The sequence below is a fragment of the Microtus pennsylvanicus genome, chromosome X (genome assembly GCF_037038515.1).
Source record: "Microtus pennsylvanicus isolate mMicPen1 chromosome X, mMicPen1.hap1, whole genome shotgun sequence".
Classification (NCBI taxonomy): Eukaryota; Metazoa; Chordata; class Mammalia; order Rodentia; family Cricetidae; genus Microtus; species Microtus pennsylvanicus.
In genome coordinates, this window is record NC_134601.1 from 68,687,880 (window position 1) to 68,700,451 (window position 12,572).

Consider the following 12,572-nt stretch of genomic DNA (forward strand, 5'->3'; position numbering starts at 1 on the left):
TCTGCCTTTTCCACATCTTCTACATAAACCTGAAGGCTGAGTCCTCCTATTTCTGTTATTTCTAGAAGATGTATTATTATTATTATTTCTGAAAGATGTATTATTATTATTATTATTATTTCTGAAAATCCGTTGTCTACAATTCCTTTTCATATGACCCATTTTGCCACAATTAAAACATTTGGTATTCTGGTGTCTCCTTTTACCATTGGAAATTGCTTCTTCTACCCATGCTTCAGTGCCATAATCAAATGTATCAACATTGAGTGTATGCAAGACCCATTCTTCCAAAGGCGCTGATCTGAGCTTTAAAGGCCCCAAAATCCTTTTGCATTCCACATTTGCATTTTCATAAGCCAAAGACTCAATCATTATACGTCTTGTTTCTGGGTCAGATATCCCTATTTGTACAGCCTTAGTTAATCTTTGTAAAAAGTCACTAAAGGGTTCTCTCTGACCCTGTTTAACTCTGACAAATGATTCCATTCTCTGTCCTGGGTCTTGTACCCTGTCCCAAGCCCTTAAGGCTGCTGTAGTACACATGGAGAGTGTGTTTTCATCCAAATTAGCTTGTTCCTGAGGGTCGGAAAAGAGCCCTTCACCTATAATTTTATCTAGGGAAATGTCAATTCCCTTTGCTTTTTCCTGCTGTTCTAAGAGTTTAGCCTCTTGCCTGAATAAGCATTGCCATTTCAATTGTGGTCCACTCTCTAGTACTGCAGAGCTCAGCTGGAGCCAGTCCAAGGGGGTTGCTTTGTTTGTCGTGGCCCAAGATCTTAGCATCTCTTTAACAAAAGAGGCTTGCATCCCAAAAGTCATGACAGCCTGTTTAATTTCCTTGAGGTCATTCATACGGACAGGCTCCCATGTATCCTCCTTGATGACCCTAGGGTTTCTGGAACCAACAACCTTCTCTGTTGTTATTACTGGAAAGGCAGGTAGAGCTGTCGGTAGAGCTTTGTGGAAATTGTCCCTGAGAGATTTACCCACAGATGTAGTTAAAATTTGCCCTTCTACCCTTTGCTCTTCTTCATCAGAATTTAGAAATTCCTCAATCTTTTCAATTCTATTCACTATTGCCTTCTGCAATGTCTGAATCTCCTGTCCAGAATTATGTTCCAAAGCCTTCATTGAGGATTCTAAAGTATGAAGTTTGTCCGTTAGACATAACATCTTATCTTTGGACATAATTTTTATGGCATAAACTGTGCCTTCTTGTATTGACACTCTTTCCATCAATTTGTCATAAGCTTTAGACAAAATCCGATTGTCACATTCAGCAGTTTTGATTCTCTCAGTTAATGTTTCATTTCCTACAGAAAGGGACTGAATCTTATTGTCCAAATCAGCTGTTCCCTCTTCCATAGTAATGAATTTCTCCTTAATATCAGCCACTAATGTTTCAGTTCCTACAGAGAGGGACTGAACCTTACGATCCAAATCAGCTGTTCCCTCTTCCATAGTAATGAATTTCTCCTTAATATCAGCCACTAATGTTTCAGTTACTACAGAGAGGGACTGAACCTTACGATCCAGATCAGCTGTTCCCTCTTCCATAGTAATGAATTTCTCCTTAACATCAGCCTGGAGAACCTCAAACTGATTCTTGAGAAGATTGTTATCAGTCTGGAGAACTCCAAACTGATTCTTGAGAAGATTGTTATCAGTCTGGAGAACTCCAAACTGATTCTTGAGAAGATTGTTATCATTCTCAATTGTTTTTAAGCGTTCTATCTCTGCCTTAAGAATCCTGGATTCGTCTCGTAAAGACTTTATCATATTTCTATTATCAAACCATTTGGTGCCAATGAAAACTACGAATCCCAGAAGGATCCATAGAGGTGGCGTGATAGACACCTCTTGTAAAATCTCCCACATGGTACAATTAAAAAAACTGTTAAATTCTTGAACAGTAATGTGTTGAGACATTTTATTTATAAAAGAAAAAATTTTTTACCTGCAATGATCGGTTCCTGCTAGTTGTTGGTCTCTGTGTTTTTGGAGCCTGTCCTAGAACTAGCTCTTGTAGACCAGGCTGGCCTCGAAATCACAGAGATCCGCCTGTCTCTGCCTTCCAAGTGCTGGGATTAAAGGCGTGCACTACCACGGCCTGGCAGGCCTCAAATTCACAGAGATCCGTCTGCCTCTGCTTCCCAAGTGCTGGGATTAAAGGCGTGTGCTACCACTGCCTGGCCGGCCTCAAACTCACAGAGATCCGCCTGCCCTTGCCTCCCAAGTGCTGGTATCAAAAGCATGCGCCACCACTGCCCTGCCAAGTCACTTTGTGTCAGACCAAATCTGCCGCTGTGGCAGGCAGCTTTTGTTGCAAAACCGCAGGTACTTGAGCTTCCGATAATTCAGGCAGTGGGGTTCCACGGTAAAACTTAGCCAAGGCTGGCAGAATGGGCCTGTGTGACCGAGTATGTCTCGGACTCGGCACTGGGGCCGGAGTCACGAACTGAAAAACAGCACCCAGGTGGTTGCTGTGTTAGCTAGCAGGCTACCCGCTTGACTCGGGGGCAAAATAGCCTGACGTTGGACGCCAAAATGTAGCGGCGTAAACGAATGCAGACAGTTTGTAAAAATATATATATAGTTTTAATGTAGAAATAGACTTACAGAACCACCGTTCCCGTGGAGACCAGGAGAGTAGAAGAGACAGCTCAGAGCACGCTTGCCAAATTTATAGGCAGACATTAGCCCGAGGCGAACACGCCCCCTAAAGGGTGGGACTTATCCCTACACAGAACAAAATTGACCTTTGTTTGGAAATGTTGGCCCAGCCTGAAAAGAACAGAAAAGCTTCTCACCAGTATCTCTGTGGACATCTAGTGGTTGTAGATGTGAATGACACCTCATACAAAATGTTCCTGTGGGTCCCAACAGTGAGGACAGGAAGGACCATGAGCAGAAGGGGAGATGAGTCAGGGCTGTGAGAACAAGACACAGCCAGTCACTGGGAGGAGCTGCTCTGATGCGTTTCCTGGCAACTGTCGTCATGTTATCCACAGTGGGCGCTATGTTACAGAAAACTGATGTCACAAAGCTCCTGAAACTAGAGCTGGAGTCATGAATTCATGTATTCCAGGTAGAAAACAAGTCTTCACCCATGTAGCCTTGGTCTTGTGGAGATAGGAACCACAGAAAGGGCCTTAGCCCTGTTTTTCCTGCTTTCTATTCTGGAGGGCTTCCGGGCTCGAGATGGGCAACTCTGGGAGTCAGAGAATCTTAGAGGACTTGCTCTCTAGGCACCATCTCCTTTCCTTGGCCAACAGGGACAGGTAGTAGAACCTGCTGCTCTCCCCTCTGTTCAGCATCCCTGGGGCCTTTCTCAGGCCTGACTAAAACCTCATTCTTACCTTCCAGGTTTAAGGTCTGAAGATTCTGCCTCCTGCCCAGGCTGAAGCCGTCCATCTACTACTGCAGTCGGCTTCAGTGCCCTTCCTGACCACGGCCAGACCAACTCGTTCTGTCCCAATGATCCTAGGTAGGCTGTGTTGCCCACTCTTGCTTAAAATGCTTTTGTTGGTCAGGCCTGAAACATGAGCAAGAAAGTAACTTCCAGATGGCTAGACTCACCCTGACTGGTGTACAGATTCATCATCTTCTCTTTCCACTCAGCATGATTCTGGGAAGCCTGTGCTGGCTGTCGCTGGCTGCTTTCTTCTCTGAGAGCTGGTGCAGTGCCCCAAATGAGTTGAGGAATATCCAAGATCTGAGCCAGATGTCCGGACACCAGACTGTCTCCATTGTGCTGAAGGAAAAACACAAAAAGACCTAGGATTTGAGTATGATGGCAGTTGCCACTGAAGCTATTAGGCATAACGTGAGCTCTGGGAGTACCAACAGACCACAAAAGACATGCCATAGAACAATGGGTAGGCAGCATAAGGTCCTAAGTGACATAAAGTTAATGTGGTGGCCTACCTGGGGTGAAGAGAGTAGGAGAATGGCAGTGGGAGACTAGGGATGGCCCAGCTCAGGTCCTTCCAAACAGGATGTGACCAACAATGGGTGTGATGCTCCATAATAGCTGGATCAGATTAAAATAGTCTCAAGACTTTCTCTGCAGGGTGGCATGCAGAGTGTTCTAAACACATCCCTTAGTAAACTTTCAACTAGCTTTGTTCTCTCTCTCTCTCTCTCTCTCTCTCTCTCTCTCTCTCTCTCTCTATTTGTCTCTCTCTCCCTTCCTTCCTTTCTTCATTTTTTTGATTTCTATCTTCCTTCTTTTTTTTTTTGATTTTCTCTGTGTAGCCATGAAAATCCTGGAACATTCTCTATAAACCAGACTGGACAAGAACTCAGAGATTCATGTGTCTCTGCCTTCAGAGTGCTAGGATTAATGGCGTGCACCACCATAACTGACAAACTTCAGCTGTTTCTTAAACTTCATTACATATTCTTGCATCTTATACACCTACTTACTTATAACAGATTGAATTTTAAATAAGCTGGACTTCTCAGAAAAGAACAACGTTTTTCTAGAAGTATCCATCCTAGGGGGAGCACAACGGAGAGAAGGACAGTAAGAAGAGAAATTTAGGTCATGTGCACACTAGAATCTAGGTTGTTGCATCTCAACTTGGCCAGTTTGCTTTGCCTGCTTCATTGCTGTGCTTACACTCTTGCATACTTGACCAACTACTGCATCCTATCAGAATTCTTCTCTTTTGAGAACAAGAAGGATCAAATGAACAAATGAATGAAAGAAAGACACAGAAAGATGAAAGGAAGAAAGAGAGAAAGGAAGGGAGAGACTTATTTGTGACCTACCGCAGTGTCTACTGAGAGGGAATCCTCTAAGGAGAAACTACCTACATCAGATTAGGAGGTTGGTCTTTAAGCACATCTGAATGTGGTTTCCTTGATTATTAACTCAGATAAGAGGTCCCGACCGCTGTAGGCAATACCATTCCTAGGGAGGAGGCTCTGGGTTAGATAAAAGTACCAGCAAAGCATGAGCCTATGAGCAAGCCAGAGAAGGGACAAAGAAACAGCGCTCTTCCTTCCAGGCTTATCTCCTCCAGGTTCCTGCCTTGAGTTCCTGCCCGCATTTCCCCAGTGATGAACTGTGACTTGGAAGCCTGTGCAAATAAACCCTTTCTTCTCTAAGCTGATTTTGTGTTGGAGTGTTTTATAACAGCACCAGAAACTGCTACTGTGGCCCACCGTGTTGGCAGGCACAGGCAAGGGAAGGCACATTCCAGACTAGTCTGGCCTATATAATGACACTGAATCAAAAACTAAAACCAAAACCATAGTGATAACCACAAAATGAAAGTGTAAATCCACTCTTAGGAATCGAGGTCGCTGAACAACAGTATTCTGCTGTGTCATTGTATGCCAATGTCTGTCTCTAATGTTCATTCTCTCCTCTCAGTGCCACCAAAGTCCTCCCGTCTCTTCGGCTTTCTAATACTACTGAAGGAATGAGATGAATTGATCTACCATGACTTCCTTTAAAGGTACCATGGAATTGATTTTTCGTGTGAGTGGAAAGAGTGAGTGAAAAAAGCCTCATTTGTATTCATGGATAGGCAGAAATCGCAAGGCCATGTATTGAAAAGATGGCCACTCCCCTCCATCCACTTGAGGTGCTAGCACATCCAGTATGATGTGTTTTATTCAAAAAGCTGTGACTTTCTCATCAGTGACCTTGGACCCTAGAAGAGAGGGAGGGCGTATTTTACCAATAAGCTAGAATTAAGCAGACCAGCTGAAAAAAACTGATATAATTTAATAATTGAAAAGGATTAACTCACACGACCAGGTAAAGTTTCACATGTCCAAAACCAGTCTGGCTAATGCAGCAAGAAGAGTGCAAAAGAGAGCAAGGGCAGCTGGATTCCTAGGTTTTCTTCCTTGGCTGTAGGCAGCCACACCCTAGCCAAAAGCAATTGGCCATGCTTCCCGATCAAGAGAGCAACTTCCTCTAAAAGGTGGTGACAGAAAAAGTTAACGCAGTCTCTTATCCTTTGATAACATTCTCCATGCCTGAAGGTGACAGAGATGTTTTCAGAAAGAAAGAAAAGTAAGAGTCCTGGGAACAAGAGGAATACACAAATATAAACAATCAGAAATTCTTCTCGTTGAAGAAAAAGACCAGAAACAACAATATCTTTGGTGCAAATAAAGACCATCAGAAGGCATGAATGTCATCTTAATACCAAGTTCCCTATTTCCACGTTTTTCTTTATAATACACACAGTGCCTGGCAAAATGGCCCTGTGCCTACACATGCTTGCACCAAGCACAATGGCCTGAGTTTGCCTTCCTGGGTACAGTGAAAAGAAAGAAGTGACTCCTAAAAGTAGCCTGCTAACTCCACGTGTATATTGTAACACACATGCATAAATACATGTGGACAAAATGTAAAATATATGTAAATTCTAAAAAGCAAATAATGATATTTTAGGTATGTTTAACATATATGCACATGAACGAACCACTGTGTATTGTAGAATAAAGAGCACTAGAAAATGGCAAATGTATTACTATTGTTAAATATTTTACTTTTAAAATATGATTTCACCCTGAAACCCATACTGTACTGAACCTCACCATGTGTCCCCGGCTGGCCTCAAACTCATGTCAAACCCTTTGCTTCCACATCCTGAGCCCTGGGATTACAGGTATGAGGCACCACACCTAACATCAGGATTTACTTTCTGGGGAAAGGCGACAAAAAGCAATACTGTGTAGACTATAAAATAGTAGGGACATATAAGTTATAATCACTAAAACATATCAGAAAGGCTGATGAGAAATGAGAATGCTCTAAAGCTAAAATATTAAAAATAAGAATTACAGAAACAAATTATGAGGGGGATAAGACAGCAAATGATAAAGAGTAGAACATCACAACAGATACATTAGCTATTAATGCATCAAACACTACAAATAAAGGATAAATATTTTCTGAACAGTTACAAAAGCAAGAACAGTAATACCTTATCAGTAAGACAGAGAGATTAAGAAGTGTGTTTGAGGGCTGGGAGATTGGCTCAGCAGTCAGCATATCTGACTGCTCTTCCAGAGGATCTGGGTTCAATTCCCAGCACCCACATGAAAGCTCGCAGCTGGCTGTCACTAAAATTCCAGGGGACCTGGCACCCGTACACAGGCCTATATCATGCAGGTCAAACAGTAACACACATGACATAAAAATGAGCAATTCTCTTTAAAGTAGAAGAAAAATATGCTGGCGACAGTGGTGAACCTGTCACTGCCTTTAGAATCATTTAGTGCTAGTTGCTGGGAACAGTTTCTGTTCTCATTTTAGGTTAGTCTACTTAGATTGTTGGTAGGGTTTGCAAGTCTGCTCTTTGAGCACTTAGCCCCCAGCAGGTGGCACTGTTGGAGGACTGTGTGGAGCATCCCTGGCCTATAGCATGAGGGCAAGGCCTTTGAAGGCTTTTACACTTAGCACTCACTGAATCTGATCTGTAAACTTTGCATCCTGTCCATTGCCACATGAGGAGTCTCCACCATGTGCCGCGGTCCCCAATAACAGCTCCGTGATGGAATTGTGTGACACTTTTTCCTGGGTAGGGAACTCATGTCAGACCAATTTGTGGGTAAGGAGTTTATAGAAACAGGGGTGATTCTAAAGCACTTGCATCACTAAAAGCCCACTCTCTCTCGGTTGAGGACCCACGGAGTCTGCATGTATCTGAATCTCCAGAGGTGGTGGAAGACTTCAAACCAGCATCAATCTCCAGACCAAACAGACCTGATGCACATATGACCTCACAGAGACTGTGACATCACTCACGAGATCTGCAGGAGCTCAAGCCAGATAAAATCCCAGCATGGAGGAGGGGAAGTGGCCACAATGCCCTCCTGCTAGACAAGTAGCTATTTGTGATTGATAGCTGCTTGGAGAATGAAAACATTTTCTCAATGGAGTGACATTAGGTATAGCAAACACACCCCAGAATAGGCCCCCTGCCCAGTCGTTTCCAGGATAAATAGGACTCCATGGTTTTGTCTTTAAGTTATAAACAGTCAGTTTTGTTTGTTTTAAGCATGAGAAAGAGCATAATGTTAAGTTGGGAAAAGTTAGGGAAGGGAGAAAATATGCTAAAAATGAATGAAAAATTTAAAAATAAGGAAAAATGAAAAGTAAAATATATATGTTGAGGTGGGGCTGAGGGGATGGCTCTTGCAAAAGACCTGACTTCAGTTCCCAGACACCAAATGGTGACTCACAATGGCCTGTTATCTGGTTCCAAGCAAACTGACACCATCTTATGATTTATGTGGGCAAATCCACAAAAACACACGGAGATAAAATACCCATACACATAAAATTAAACAAAACATGAAATACTATGATACAACTATTGATTTTGATAGTGCTCTTAGTCATAGGAACACAGTTAAGTTTGCAGTAACTACTAACAGCCATCTGTAATGTGAGTCCACCCTGGGCTATTTAGTTCTTGTTTTTTTAGCCCATGTTACATAGCAAGACATACATACACATTCACACACACACATTCTCCACATATCTGTACATTTATATATTTACTTCACTATTAGTGTGACTCTATATCATAAGCGTTGTTGCTATCCTCATTGTACACAAGAAATGAAAGGCCCAGAGAGACTGAATAAGTAACTTCCAAGTCACAGAGCAACTAAGATGTTACCCATGATTTAGTCATGCCTCCTAGTCATCCTGATCATTGTGAGGTCAGGAGGCAACCTGGGAACTCAGTATGTAACCATATGAAGGAGGCAGTAGATACAGGAAACTGAAAAACACCCAAAATGGCACATTCACGGCTCATTTCCTAGACTCTGGCAACTACTCGCTCTCCACTCCATGATTTGGAAAAAGATCAGAAAGTCAAGGGAGGGGATCCCAGGTGGGCCAGTTTTGGTTCTCAGACTTTATTCACTGGAAGGGGTATTTTAAAGAGAGATATGTGTGTGTGAGGAGAAAGTACGCGGACACTTGTTTGTCTGCCTCCCTAATTTCTTGTGGTGGACCAGAACAAAATCTACCTGTGATTGGAAATGTTGGCCCAGCCAGAAAATAACAGAAAAGATTCTCACCAGTATCTCTCTCAACATCTAGCAGTCAAAGATGTGAATGACACTTCACACAAAATGTTCCTGTGGAGCCCAGCAGTGAGGACAGGAAGGACCATGAGCAGAAGGGGGGAAGAGCCAGGGCTGTGAGAACAAGACACCCAGTCACCGTGAAGACCTGCTCTGATACCTTTCTTGGCAAATGTCACATTACCCACATTGGGCACATGATGCATGAACCTGATGACACGAAGCTCCTGAAATCACAGCTGGAACCATGAATTCATACGTTCTGGGTAAAGACTAAGTCTTCAGCCATCTAGACTTGCTCTTGTGGAGATAGGAACCACAGGCAGGGCCTTAGCCTTGTGCTCCTTGCTTTCTATTCTGGAGGGCTTCCTGGTGCTAGATGGACACACTGGCAGTCAGAGAATCTTAGAGGACCTGCTCTGTTGGGATCATCTCCTTTGCTTGGCCAGAAGGGACTGGCGGTACACCCTGCAGCTCTCCCCTCTGCTCATTGTCCCTGTGTTCTTTCTCAGGCCTGACAAACCCCTCATTCTTACCTTCCAGGTTTAAGATCTGAGGATTCTGCCACCTGCCCAGGCTGAAGCCATCCATCTACTACTGCAGGTGGCTTCAGTTCCCTTCCCAACCAAGGCCAGAACAACTCATTCTGTGTCCATGCTCCCAGGTAGGCTGAGTGGCCCTTTTTGCTTAAAAGGCTTTATTTTTGGTCAGGCCTGAAACATGAGCAAGAAAGTAACTTCCAGATGGCTAGACTCACCCTGACTGGTGTACAGTTTCATGATCTTCTCTTTCCACTCATCATGATTCTGGGAAGACTGTGCTGGCTGTTGCTGGCTGCTTTCTACTCTGAGAGCTGGTGCACTGTCCCATATGAGCTGAAGTATAACCAAGATCTGAGCCAGATGTCCGGAAACCAGACTGTCTCCATTGTGCAGAAGGAAAGAAACTAAAAAGACCTAGGATTTGAGTATGATGGCAGTTGCCAGTGAAGCTATTAGGCATAAGGTGAGCTCTGGGAGGGACCAACAGACCACAAAAGAAAGGCCATAGAACAATGGGTAGGCAGCCTAAGGTCCTGATGTGGCATTAAGATAATGATGGTGGCCTACCTGGGGTCAAGAGAAAAGGAGAATGGCAGTGGGAAACTCTGGAATAGCCAGCTCAGGACCTTCCAAACAAGATGTGAACAACAATGGGGGATGGTGGTCCATATTAGCTGGATCAGATAAAAACAGCCTCAAGACTTCCTCTGCTGGGTGGCATGCAGAGTGCTCTAACCCTTTCCCCAGTAAACTTTCAACTTAGGTCCGTCCTTTCTTTCTTTCTCTTTTTCTATCTATCTATCTATCTATCTATCTATCTATCTATCTATCTATCTATCTATCTATCTATCTCTTTATCTATCTATCTATCTTTCTTTCTTACTTGCTTTCTTTTTTTATCTCTCTCTCTTTCTTTCTTTCTCAGGGTCTAAGTCAATGTTTTCAGACTATACCCACCTTCTTTTTTAGTACAGCTATTTTTTTTAAAAAAACTACGTTTCTGATTATCTTGTATCCCAGCTACACACTTGATCCTAGATCTGAGGGGATAGCTCAGTTAGCAAGGTGCTTGCATTGCTAGCACGAGGACACAAATTCAACCGCCAGAATCTAAATTAAAACTCTAGTTCTGGTAGCCTGTACTTGAAATCACAGCACAAAACTGTGCAGATGTAATGTTCCTGGGGTTACTGGTGAGAAGGCTTACCCTATTTTGTGAGCTTCAGGCCAATGAAAGACTGTCTCAGAAAAAAAAAAGAGGACCGCAGCTGATAAAACACACTCAAAGCTGTCCTTAGGCATCTATCCACAAGTGTGCACAGATACCCAGACCCACACCAACCCACCGACCGCCCCCCCACACACACAATCAAACACACACCTACATTTGATCACCTGGTATGGATATTCTCATCCCTGGATACCCGATGAAATCATACTAGGAGCTTACATTCCACACACACCACTACAACCTGACAACACCCTCTGCCACCACACACAGAGGGATGGAGAGAGAGAGAGAATTATGTACCTTATGCCCAAGATCTAATTTGATTAGCCTGAAAGGAGGTCCAGGTATCAATACTAAGAAATCAGGTGACACTACCCAACCTAATTCCGGCCTTCTTAATCCTACTTCTAGTTACCTCACTGGTTTTCTTACCAAGTGCAGAGGATCTCTATTTTTCTCTGGTCTTGACCTGAACAGCAGTTTCCCTCCTTTCTTCATTCCTTTCATCTTTCTGTCTGTCTTTGTTTCATTCATTTGATCTTTTTTCTTCTCAAAAGGGAATAATTCTGATAGGATGCAGTAGCTGGTCAAATACTTAAGAGTGTAAGTAGAACAATCGAGGAGGCAAAGCAAACTGGCCGAGTCGAGATGCAACAAACTAGATCCTGGTAGGCACAGGGCCTAAATTGCTCCTCTAAATGTCCATCTCTCCTTTGTCCTCTCCCTAGAACAGATACTTCTGGGAAAAGGCTGTGCTTTTCTCACAAGCCCAGCTTATCTAGAATTCAATCTGTTATAAGTAAGTAGGTGTATAAGGTGGAAGAATATGTAAAGAAGTTTAAGAAATAGCTGAAGTTCACCGGGCATGGTGGTGCACGTCTTTAATCCCACTACTCTGCAGGCAGAGGTAGATAAATCTCTGAGTTCTTGGACAGTCTGGTTTATAGAGAAAGTTCCAGAACAGCCAGGGCTACACAGAGATACTCAGATACACAAGAAGGAGGAAGGAAGGAAGGAAGGAAGGAGAAAGAAAGAAAGAAAGAAAGAAAGAAAGAAAGAAAGAAAGAGTAAGTAAGAAAGAAAGGACAAGAAGAGACAAAGGAATGTTTTAGGGAAAGGGTTAGAGCACTCTGCATACTACCCTACAGAGGAAGTATTGAGGATGTTTTAATCTGATCCAACTAATATGAGCCACCGTCCCCCGTTGTTGATCACATCTTGTTTGGAATGTCCTGAGCTGGCCCTTCCTGAATCTCCCACTGCCATTCCCCTTCTCTCTTGAACCCAGGTAGGCTACCACCATTATCTAATATAGGTAGTTTGTGCTGAGGAATCATTTATTATACTTCTATGGTAAAATGAAATGTTACTGTACAGAAGGGGCAGCGGGCTGCATTCCTGCCACCCAGCTCCTGACTGCCTGGCTAGCTTATACCCTGAAATAACAACAGACAAACTGTATTCATTTAAATACTGCCTGTCCTATTTCTATTAATGTGTGTAGCACCATGAGGTGTGCTTACTGGGAAGATTCTAGCCTACGTACATCTTGGGTCGGAGCTTCATTGCTTCTGCCTCAGAGAGGAGAGCTATGGCTTGTGTCTGAGGTGTCTTACCTTACTGCCAATTCCTCCCAGCATTCTGTTCTATTTACACCACCCACCTATGTTCTGACCTATCGGAACAAGCAGTTTATTAATTAATTAACCAATGATCTTCTGACATGA